The sequence below is a fragment of the Equus asinus genome, chromosome 9 (genome assembly GCF_041296235.1).
Source record: "Equus asinus isolate D_3611 breed Donkey chromosome 9, EquAss-T2T_v2, whole genome shotgun sequence".
NCBI classification, from domain to species: domain Eukaryota; kingdom Metazoa; phylum Chordata; class Mammalia; order Perissodactyla; family Equidae; genus Equus; species Equus asinus.
Genome location: NC_091798.1, coordinates 14,769,479 through 14,780,325, shown reverse-complemented (window position 1 = coordinate 14,780,325; position 10,847 = coordinate 14,769,479). Strand labels below are relative to the sequence as shown.

The following is a 10,847-nucleotide window of genomic DNA, read 5'->3' as shown; positions in this document are numbered from 1 at the left end:
TCCATATCTACACATCCTTTTGTTCTGTTTCTCTGGAGAACTCTGACTAATACAGGGATATGTAAAATTTTTGTTTCTGAACTATTCAAGAGAATGGTGTAACCCTGATTCGAGATTTAAGATTTAGGATTCAGACTCTTAGGTCTCACTGGCTGGGCTCGAATCCTGCCTCAGTCACTTACTGCATGCTTTTTAAAATTTTTGAATTTATGGGGCCAGCCTGGTGGCGTCCTGGTTAAGTGTGCACGTTCTGCTTCAGTGGACGGGGGATCGCTGGTTCAGATCCTGGGTGTGGACATGGCACCCCTTGGCACGCCATGCTGTGGTAGGCATCCCATGTATAAAGTAGAGGAAGATGGGCATGGATGTTAGCTCAGGACCAGTCTTCCTCAGCAAAAATAGGAGGATTGGTGGCAGATGTTAGCTCAGGGCTAATCTTCCTTAAAAATAAATAAATAAATAAATAAATAAAATTTTTGAATTGCAGTATTAAGGGTACAGCTGGGTGAATTTTCAGAAAATGAACACACCCACATAACTTGCACAATACAAAACCAGAACATTACTACACTCCAGAAACTTCCCTTATGCCTATTTCTAATCACTACCCACATCCTCACTAAGGGAAACTACAATTCTGAGTTCTAAAAGAATAGATATGTCTCATCAGTTTTTGTACTGCATATACAAGGACTCATACAGTATGTAATTTTTTTAACCTGTCTCTTGATGCTCAGCATTTTGTTTGTAAGACTCATTCATGCGGTTGCATGTTGTAGTTTGTTCATTGTTGTGTGGTATCTTGTATAGTATTTCATGATATGATATACTACGATTTATTTATCCATTTTACTGTTGAGGCTTTGGGTATTTTCCTGTTTTTTATTTTGTATTGTTTGTTCTTATGAATAGAGCTACCATAAGCATTCTAGCGCCCGGCTTTTGGTGACGGGCTATGTTGTTTTTTCAAGATATTTTCTAATTTCTTTTGTGATTTCTTCTTTGACCTATGGCTTATTTAGAGATATGTTGTTTAATTTCTAGATATTTGAGGAATTCTCAGATTTCTTTCTGTTACTGATGTCTAATTTAATTCCATTGTAGTTAGAGAACACACTTCGTATGATTTCAATTCTGCTGATTTATTAACATGGTTTTATCAAGGAAGGATTTATTAAGACTTGTTTTGTGGTCTAGCATATGCTTCAAATTTTATTTGACTTTCAAAAGCTTTTAGTCTAGCTCATTTAGCCTCCTGCACTCCTGGCCTTAGGAGTCGGCAAATGTCAGTGAGGAAAATCAAGTGTGTCTGAGGCTCCTCGTTTCTGATTTTGTCACTCCAGCCCTGAGCAATAGCAGGAAGCTTTGATGGTTTTCCTTTCCCCTAGTAGCGGCTGTCTGGGTCAAGTCCTAACCCTCAGCCCATGCCCAGATTTGGCAAATGCCCCCGGGGGAAATATCAGCTGCCAATCTAAGCGCTCTCCTCTGAACTGGTCTCTCCTCTCTGGGATTTTTTAGTCCATCCATTCCATTACTTCCACAGCTCTTTGACCCCTTTAAAATGTGATTTTTGTGATTTATCCAAGTTTTGCTTTTTTAGAAAAGAAAGGGTTTTTAATTACAGCTTGCGAGTGTAAGGGAAGTGGGAGAACCTCCCACCCCCTCCCCCTCCCTTTCCCTTCAGGTTCTTATGGCTGGTCAAATAAATAAAAAGGCAGGTTAGCAGGAGAAAATCAAACAAAGTTTAACAACACGTATACATGGCAGAAACTCAGGAACAACTGAGCAACTCGGCCATCTGGCCAAGGCTGCATGTTTAAGGATCTTCAGCTAAACACAAGGTAGTGTAGGATTTCAGAGGGGAGGAAGACAATTTACATGGAGATAGAAATGCAAATGTTTGTTGAACAGGTTTTGCTGGGCCAAAAAAATGGGTTTGTTGGTGTCTTTCTATTACACCTATTTTACGTTATACTATAGCTATCTTAGGGTCTTAGCTCCTTCCTGGAAGAGGCCTTGCATGTTAAATTCTTTTAGGCAGTTTGGGGAAGGTCAAATGTTCTTCCTAAGTCTTCTGAGCCTGTATTGTCGTCAGCTTGAAATAATCTGCATTCCAGAGTGGTGCATCTTGGGGTGGCCTGCCCTGAACCCCATCAATGTTTTCTCCAGGGTCAGACTGGGAAGAGGGAGCCAGCAGCCCTCATTAGTTTAGCATCTTGCTGGAAACCAGAAGTGGTAAAGAGTGTAGACTTTAAAAGCAGCCTCTTAATAACCATGTGACCTTGGCCAGTTCCTTAAGCTTGCACCTCTGTGAACTATAGCTGATAATGGTACCTGCTTCAGAGGGCTCTTGTGGGCTGGCACAGCACTGGCACATAGTATCTGTTAATGAGTATTTATTGTTGTTGGTATTATACCCTGGTTTGGGCAGTCATCAGCATGGAGCTGATGGTGGTGGTTGGAATTGTGGGTTTGAATGTCATGTCCCTGTGGGAATGAATAGAGTAAGAAATGAAGGAGGTCTAGGAAGTGGCCCTGGCATTTAAGGGTTAATGGACAAAGAATGACAAGGAGATGGACAGGAGGGTGCGTCCCAGCCAAAGGTAGGGCCACAGAAGCCAGGGGAAAGAGAGGCTGGGGAAAAGAGGGAGGGTCATCCTCAGGACCACGTGCTCAGAAGAAACCATGTTATTTTTAGTCTGTTGGGTTTTGCAGTTAGATGCTCCCTGGTGAAGTTTAGATCGGTGTTAGTGGCGAGGAGGGGACAGAAGCCAGATTGCAGCCAGTTGAGGAATAAATAGGAGGAAAAGAAGTAGAGGCAAGTTTAGACCTTTTTGCCCAAAATGTTTGGCTGTGAAGAGGAGAGAGATTAAGGCAATAGCTGGCAGAGGTGTCAAGGCAGAAGGAACACGGGGGGTTTGTTCCTTTAGGGGAAAGAGCCAGTTCCGTCTCTCCCATCCCTTTCTCCGCTTTCTTCCTCTTTCTTTCTCCTTCACCTTTTCTCTCTTCCCTCTTTTTACTTTTCGTCTATAAATTTAAATTTGCATCAATCTAAAATGAACCTTGGATGACTAGGAAGATCTGGAAGAGAGAGAGAGAGACTGAAGCTACATGAGGAGGGAGGGAATAAATGGTAAATGGGACCTCACTTGAGAGGGCAGAGGGATGGGGTCCAGAGCCCTCGTGGGCCTTGGATGCTTTCCCAGGGTTGCAGGAGGGAAGAAGAGGTGTCAATGGGTATTAATGTAGGTGAGTTTGCAGTGGGGGCATATGGGGGAGGGGGAGGAAAGTAATCAGGGTTTTTTCCACTGTATTTAGTTTGCTTTATTAAGAACATCATGGGGCCGGCAGGTGACGCAGCGGTTAAGTGCACACGTTCCACTTTGGCGGCCCGGGGTTCTCAGGTTCAGATCCCGGGTGTGGACATGGCACCGCTTGGCAAGCCATGCTGTGGTAGGCGTCCCACGTATAAAGTAGAGGAAGATGGGCACGGATGTTAGCTCAGGGCCAGTCTTCCTCAGCAAAAAGAGGAGGATTGGCAGCAGATGTTAGCTCAGGGCTAATCTTCCTCAAAAAAAAAAAAGAACATCAATAGGTTTGAAATGAGCAGCTTCATCTTCCCCAGAGATGGATAATATTCTTCTCTTCTCACAGAGCTCTGCACAAGAGTGAGAGAAAGTATGGAGTGTGGAAGGGCTTTCTGAACTGGGAGCCATGCAGTTCTGACAGGGGATAGGTGTTCATTGAAAATATCCAGTTTGACCTGATGATAGGCTCAGATGATGCCGGGACTCAGTGATACAAGCTCAGACCTAGTGATGACCCTTGGGGGGTCCCAGGTACAGGGGCCATGGCCTGGCACTCCCTTTTCAGAGTGATTCTACTGTAAGTATCAGAGGTCTATTATGAAGTGCCCCTGGGAGCTTAGAGATGAGAGAATCAGACTGCCTCCCACAGTCCAACAGTAAAATGAAGACACAGAAGTGCAACTGGTTGGGGGGGAATGGACCCCAGGCCTGCAAAACTTCACCACCCTCGGGCCAACGGTCTTTATAGGTTGATACGTCACAGGGCATTTTGGGCCCAGATGATATTTGTGGAGATAACACTTCCACTTCCCAGGTCTCTCAGAAGACTGTTTGCAGCTATTTGTATTTGCGTGCGTGTGGGAGATGTGTGTGTGCACACGCATGCAGCTAGGGTGTGGAATTTATCCACTATGTGCAGACGTTCAGAAAAGAAAGGAAGGAAGAGAGGTGGAGGGTGGACAGCATTCTTCATCTTCTATTCTGCTTCCCAGTGGAGCTGAGAACAAAAGGTGTTAAGAGCCCTCAATTTATTTGTTTTTTCAAAGATTGGCACCTGAGCTAACAACTGTTGTCAATCTTCTTTTCTTCTTCTTCTGCTTTTTCTCCCCAAATCCCCCCAGTGCGCAGTTGTATATTTTAGTTGTGGATCCTTCTAGTTGTGGCACGTGGAACGCCGCCTCAGCGTGGCCTGACAAGTGGTGCCGTGTCCGCGCCCAGGATCCAAACCAGCGAAACCCTGGGCTGCCGCAGCGGAGTACGCAAACTTAACCACTGGGCCGTGGGGCTGGCCCCAAGAGCCCTCAATTTCTAAAGGGAGGTGCTAGAGTAGCTATGGAGAACATGCTAAGTGGGGACCAAAAAACCGGCTTCCATTGCTATCTATAGAATATAAAAGAGGCAGGTAGATAATGGAGAGAGAGTGGCCAAGAGCAGGAATTTCTTTGAGAGGTGCTGTGTATTTTCTCCCCCTGCCGACACACACCTCCAGTGAAGTGAGGGGGGCTCCCTGAGAACCACTGAGAAAATGTGACAAGTGTCTTCTGGAGTTCAGGGAGCAGTTGGAACAGATGCCTATTCCTTCCTCAAACTGAAGGCAAGAGGTTGGCTAGAGGCTGCCTGAGGAGACAAGGCTACCACGGGAGCAAGTTGGGCTTCCACCAAGCCAGCAGGTGAGGAAACCCAGATACTGTCCTCGGGACTGGCCAGTAGTGATTGGGTTGGCTGAAGTGTGTGCGTGTGCACATGTGTGCACGTGCTTGTGTGTGAACTGGAAGCCCATCCTCGATGAGCACAGCAAGGAGGGCTGCTGGGAGATACTCCATTCTCAGTTTCTCCTTCAGAGAGTTCCAGCTTGGAATGGCCTGTAGACTTTTTTTTTTTGAGGAAGATTAGCCCTGAGATAACTGCTGCCAATCCTCCACTTTTTGCTGAGGAAGACTGGCCCTGAGCTAACATCATGCCCATCTTCCTCTACTTTCTATGTGGGACGCCTACCACAGCATGGCTTTTGCCAAGCAGTGCCATGTCTGCACCCAGGATCCGAACCTGCGAACCCCGGGCTGCCAAAGTGGAACGTGCACACTTAACCACTGTGCCCCAGGCTGGCCCAAGCCTCTAGACTTTTAACCAGAATCCTCTTCTGCCTCCAGAATTCTCAGGGGTGACTAGAAGGAAACGTGGTGCCTCAGAGCCAAGGAATTTCAGCAGCTTCTCCTCATCTTGCAACAGTCGTGTGGAAATATTGGGATGGTTGTTGCGCCAGCCTGGGCGTGGGATTGAGGGACGTGGCCCTTCCTCACCTCCACTCACCTTGAGGCTCCAGGATTCCTGCTGTCCATCACCAGTTCTCTAGCCTGTTATCCCTGGGCAGAGAGATAAGGTAATGGAGCAACTGCCAAAATTGCCCAGTGCTGGGTGCTCGAGCTGAGAGGTCTGCTACAGACAGAACCCCTGCCTGAGGGGCCAGCCAGGTGGTGTACTGGTTAAGTTTGCACCCTCCGCTTCGCTGGCCTGGGGTTCCCAGGGTCCAGATCCTGGGCGTGGACCCGTGTACCACTCATCATGCTTTGCTGTGGTGGCATCCCACACACAAAACAGAGGAAGATTGCCACAGATGTTAGCTCAGGGCCAGTCTTCCTCATAAAAAAAAAAGGAACCCCTGACTGAGCTGAAACAAGCATTAAAGATGTGGGAAAAGTCATAAATTACCACACTTCAAAGAGAGAATGTGAAGTCTCAGCACCATCCGGAGAGCAGACTGCTTAGTTGGTTTCTCCACCCTCCTTGGAAGATTTTATAGAGCCCATGGGCCTGAGCCCATGTCATGAATCAGGCCTCCCTTGTCAAATCAAGACGGGATGCAGGTACATTATTAGGCCTTTTATTCAGAAAGAGCTGGGATCTTGTGTCAGCAGACCTGGATTCTAAGCCTGGTGTAGGGGCGGAAGACATTTCCTCTACCTGCTCTGGGTCCTTCTGGCTGGACATAGAATTAAATTCACATGAGACAGAATAACAGGAGAAAATTAAACAAAGCTTTATAACATGTATACACGGGAGAGGCTCAGGCAAACTGAGCAACTCGCCAAAATGGGGGAAGCTCTCACCTTAAATACCATCCTCAGCTAAAGACAAAGGAGGATGTTGGGGGTGGGGAGTCGATCACCGGAGGTTACCAAAAAAGCACAGTAAACAAGAGTCAGGTTATTATGCAGACTTAAGTCCTTGCCTTCTGCATTGATTAAGAGTTTCTAGAGATAAGGTCATCCCCCTTCTTCCTGCTACAGAGAGGGAGACACCTTTACAGATGGAGATTTCCTTTACAAATGTAAATGTCTCTTAACAAAGGGTAGGTAAATTCTACTTTTCAGAGTTTTGCCTGTCTGCAGTTTTTAAAAGTAACCAGCCCAAAATAATCCTCATGCCAAAGAGACATATCTTCGGGTGGCCAATTCCAGTCCCCTATACTGGCTTTATCACTTATCAGCTGCAGGACCTTGGGTGTGTTTGTCACTTCCTCTCTCTGAACCTCACTTTCTTCCTCCTTGGAGATGATCATGTCTGTTCTAAAGGGTTGTTGTAGGAATAAAATGAGATAACATATGTAAGTCACTTGCACAATGTCTGGGAAACAGCAGAGGCACACAAATTACTTTCTTTCCTTGTCAGCTTTAAGCCAGACTCCAGTCTCTAATAGCATTCATGGGGCAACCACTGCTGGTTCGGAGGAGAGAGGGAGGGAAGGTTTCTGCTCCATGCTCTTGTAATGCTGCTGTGATGATGGAGAGAATGGGCATGGTTCCTCGCAGCCTGCCTCGCCCAAGGGGGAATGCCATGTGCCTGCAGAATGGGTGGAGTCGAGTCCACATGGGACGCCAGGGGCCAGGTGTGATGCAGGGTAAGAGGTCAAAGCAGAGGGCAGACAAAAACCCACAACCTGAAAAAAGACTTGGCTCAAGACCCTCTCCTCTAGGGCCCCTCCCCGAAACTTGTAGTATCCTCTCCTGATCTCCCAGCTCCAGTCTCATGCCTCAAATCCACCTTCCACACTGCCCTGAGGGGGCTTTCTGAAACACTAGCCTGTTCATGTCACACCTCTTCTTAAAACCCTCAGCGGCTCCCTATTGTTTGGAACTGTGATTGTCAAATAATGGATTATGACCTTTAGTGGGTCATGAGATCAATTGAGTGAATTATAACCAGCATTAAAAAAAAATTGAGTAGACTAAATATCAGCCTCAATCACATGAAAGCATTGTTTTGTGAAACATTTATTTCAGATTGTTTTATTTATTTTATTTATTTTTTTTGAGGAAGATTAGCCCTGAACTAACTACTGCCAATCCTCCTCTTTTTTTTTTTTTTTTGCTGAGGAAGCCTGGCCCGGAGCCAACATCTGTGCCCATCTTCCTCTACTTTATATGTGGGACGCCTACCCAGCATGGCGTGCCATGTCCACACCCAGGATCCGAACCAGCAAACCCCCGGCTGCTGAGAAGTGGAACGTGCGAACTTAACTGCTGCTCCACCCGGCCGGCCCCTCAGATTGTTTTAAATGTAAGCAAGCATTCTAAGTGGGAATTTGAGTCCCCCATATTTGACATGTTATTTAGCCTAGTTTTTTGTTTTTTTTTTTTTAAGATTGGCACCTGAGCTAACAACTGTTGCCAATCTTTTTTTTTTCCGTCTTCTTTTCCCCAAACCCTCCCAGTACATAGTTGTATATCCTAGTTGTGAATGGCTCTGGTTGTGTTTTGACATATATAAATTTTAGCAACTTTGTTTTGAGGTATAATACATATTCAGGAAAGTGCACAAGTCTTAAGTGTGTAGCTTGGTGGATTTTTACATATGCATACTCTCATTTAGCCACCACCTAGATCAAGATGTAAAATATATCCCGCACCCCAGAACGCTCCCTCACTCCCCTTCCCAGTCAAAACTACCCCCGCTCCACCCCCTGAGAGATAATCACTATTCTGACTGCTATAATCATCAATTAGATTTGCCTGTTCTTGAACTAAATGGAATCAAAGAACACGTACTGTTTAGGGGTTTAGCGTCTTGAACTCAATATTATGTCTGAGATATATTCATGATGTTGCATACGATTGTAGGCTGTCCATTTTCATTATGGTATCCCATTGTATAAATACACCACAATTTAATTATCCATTTCGCTTGTTGGTGGACATTTGGGTTGTTTCCAATTTTTGGCTGTTATGAACAAAGCTCCTGTGAATATTTTTGAGCATGTCTTTTTGTGGCTATACCTACTCATTTCTTCTGGCCATACTTACAGGAGTAAAATTTCTGGGTCATGGGGTAGATGTATAGTAAGTATTAAAACTGCCAAACTTTAAATCTTTTGCCAAAGATTTGCAAAGTAGTTACATTGGAGATTTCTATGTACGTGTGTCCACATATGCATACGATGCATACAGTAATGCGTCGCTCACAGGCACGCATTCTGAGAAATGCATCAGGCAATGTTGTGGTTGTGCGAACATCATAGAGCGTACTTGCACCAACCTAGATGGTACCGACTACTACACACACACGCTGTATGGTACTAATTTTATGGGACACTGTCGTATATGCCGTCTGTTGTTGACTGAAACGTTTTTATGGGGCACATGACTGTATGTATATACACATATGGTCCAGGTGGTCACGTAAAATGATTTTATTTTTATGGGTCTTAGTAAAAAAACACATTTGAAAGCTACTCATTAGACAAGAAAGCCAAATGCCTTAGCATGCTTACAATGCCATGCTACTTATTTAATTAATCTACTTCTTTCTATCTCTACTGCCTCATCTCCCACCCACTCTTCCAGTCTCTTCTCTTCGCCTGCTTGAAAACTCTTTTTCCTCTTTTTTGTTTATGGACTCCTACTTGTCCCTGAATATTCATTTCAAAGTTTAGTTTTTCCAGGAAGTCTTTCCTAATCACCCCTTTCTCCTCTCCCTTTCTGCCCCTTTGTAACCTGTGCATCCCTCGGTCATAATGCTTAGTACCTTGTACTCTGTCTCCTACCAATTTCTTTCCTTATGTATGAGCTCCCTGAGGGGAAAGCCGTGATCCACCTTTAGAGTCTAGGGTGAATATTTGTTCTTTGCCTCCCTGCCTCCATTGTCCCTTCTTTCAGTAACAGCCTCTAGTTCTCACCCAGGGAGGTACCTTTCCTGCTCTCTCACTCCAGGTAGTTCAGATGTGATCTCATCCACCTGGTGTCAAAGATGTGCTTGTGATGGTGTTCTTGATTCCTCAGCATATTGCGTATCCTTGGCCGCAGAGCTTGGTTGCCTAGCTAGTTGGAAAGGGCCTTGGGGGACATGGACCACATTATCTGTCTTCTCCATCTCTTGCTCAACCAGTCGTCTCCAGCCCATTAAATACCAGGCACTGTGCTAAGCGCTTTACATTTACAGTTTCATTTATTATTATTACTATTATTATTTTGAGGAAGATTAGCCCTGAGCTAACATCTGCTGCCAATCCTCCTCTTTTTGCTGAGGAAGACTGGCCCTGAGCTAACATCTGTGCCCATCTTCCTCTAGTTTATACGTGGGACGCCCACCACAGCATGGCTGCCAAGCAGTGCCATGTCCGCACCTGGGATTGGAACGTGCACACTCAACCGCTGCACCACTGGGCCAGCCCCACAGTTTCATTTATCTTATTTTATGTTTCGAGGAAGATTAGCCCTGAGCTAACATCTGTTGCCAATCCTCCTCTTCTTTTGCTGAGAAAGATTATCCCTGAACTAACATCTGTGCCCATCTTCCTCTACTTTGTAGGTGGGATGCCTGCCACAGCGTGGCTTGATGAGCAGTGCTAGGTCTGTGCCCGGGATCTGAATCAGCAAAACTCAGGCCACTGAAGCAGAGCGCGTGAACTTAACCACTGCACCACAGGGCTGGCCCCTACAATTTCACGTAATTTTCACAACAGCTCTATAAGATGAAGGTACTGTTATCATGCCCCATTTACAGATGAGAACTCGGGCTCGAAGGGGTTAAATAGCACACAGCTAATGCACTTACAGAGCTGGGATTTAGACTAACAGCTCAGGGCTGCCTTTGTATCAGTGATAAAATATTAACCTTTTTCTCTCTTGAGAGCAGGCAGATGAAGAAAATAATTTGCACTTATGGGTAGGTTTTTCACAGGTGTTGCAGGAATAGCTCCTTACTTTTCTCTCAGCATTTTAATCCCATTGTCTCCTGGCCTCCACTGTTTCTGATCAGTAGAAAGCTGTATTGCAGTTGTGTGTCTGTGTGTGATGTGTCCTTTTTTTCTGGATATTTTAAAGATTTTTTCCTTATCTTTAGTCATCATTAATTTGATCATGATATACCTATGCACTATTTTCTTTGTATTTATCATGACTGGGGTTTTCTGAGTTTCTTGAATCTGTAGATTGAATTTTTTTCTATTGAATTCACAAAGTTTTCAGCCATTATTTCTCCAGATATCTGCTTTCTGCCAAATTTTCTCTCTCCTCTTCTTCTGGGATGCTAATGGCACATACA

At 45.1% G+C, this 10,847-nt stretch overlaps 1 long non-coding RNA gene across 1 annotated transcript in view; it reads left to right on the top strand.

The window, feature by feature from the left end:
- Window positions 1-614: 614 nt before the first annotated feature.
- LOC139046275 (uncharacterized) overlaps window positions 615-10,847 on the top strand; it is a 45,790-nt gene continuing 35,557 nt past the window's right edge. Inside the window, exons 1-2 of the long non-coding RNA XR_011506120.1 lie at window positions 615-701; window positions 10,113-10,281. This is a non-coding gene — a long non-coding RNA (uncharacterized lncRNA). The remainder of the gene's footprint in view (window positions 702-10,112; window positions 10,282-10,847) is intronic.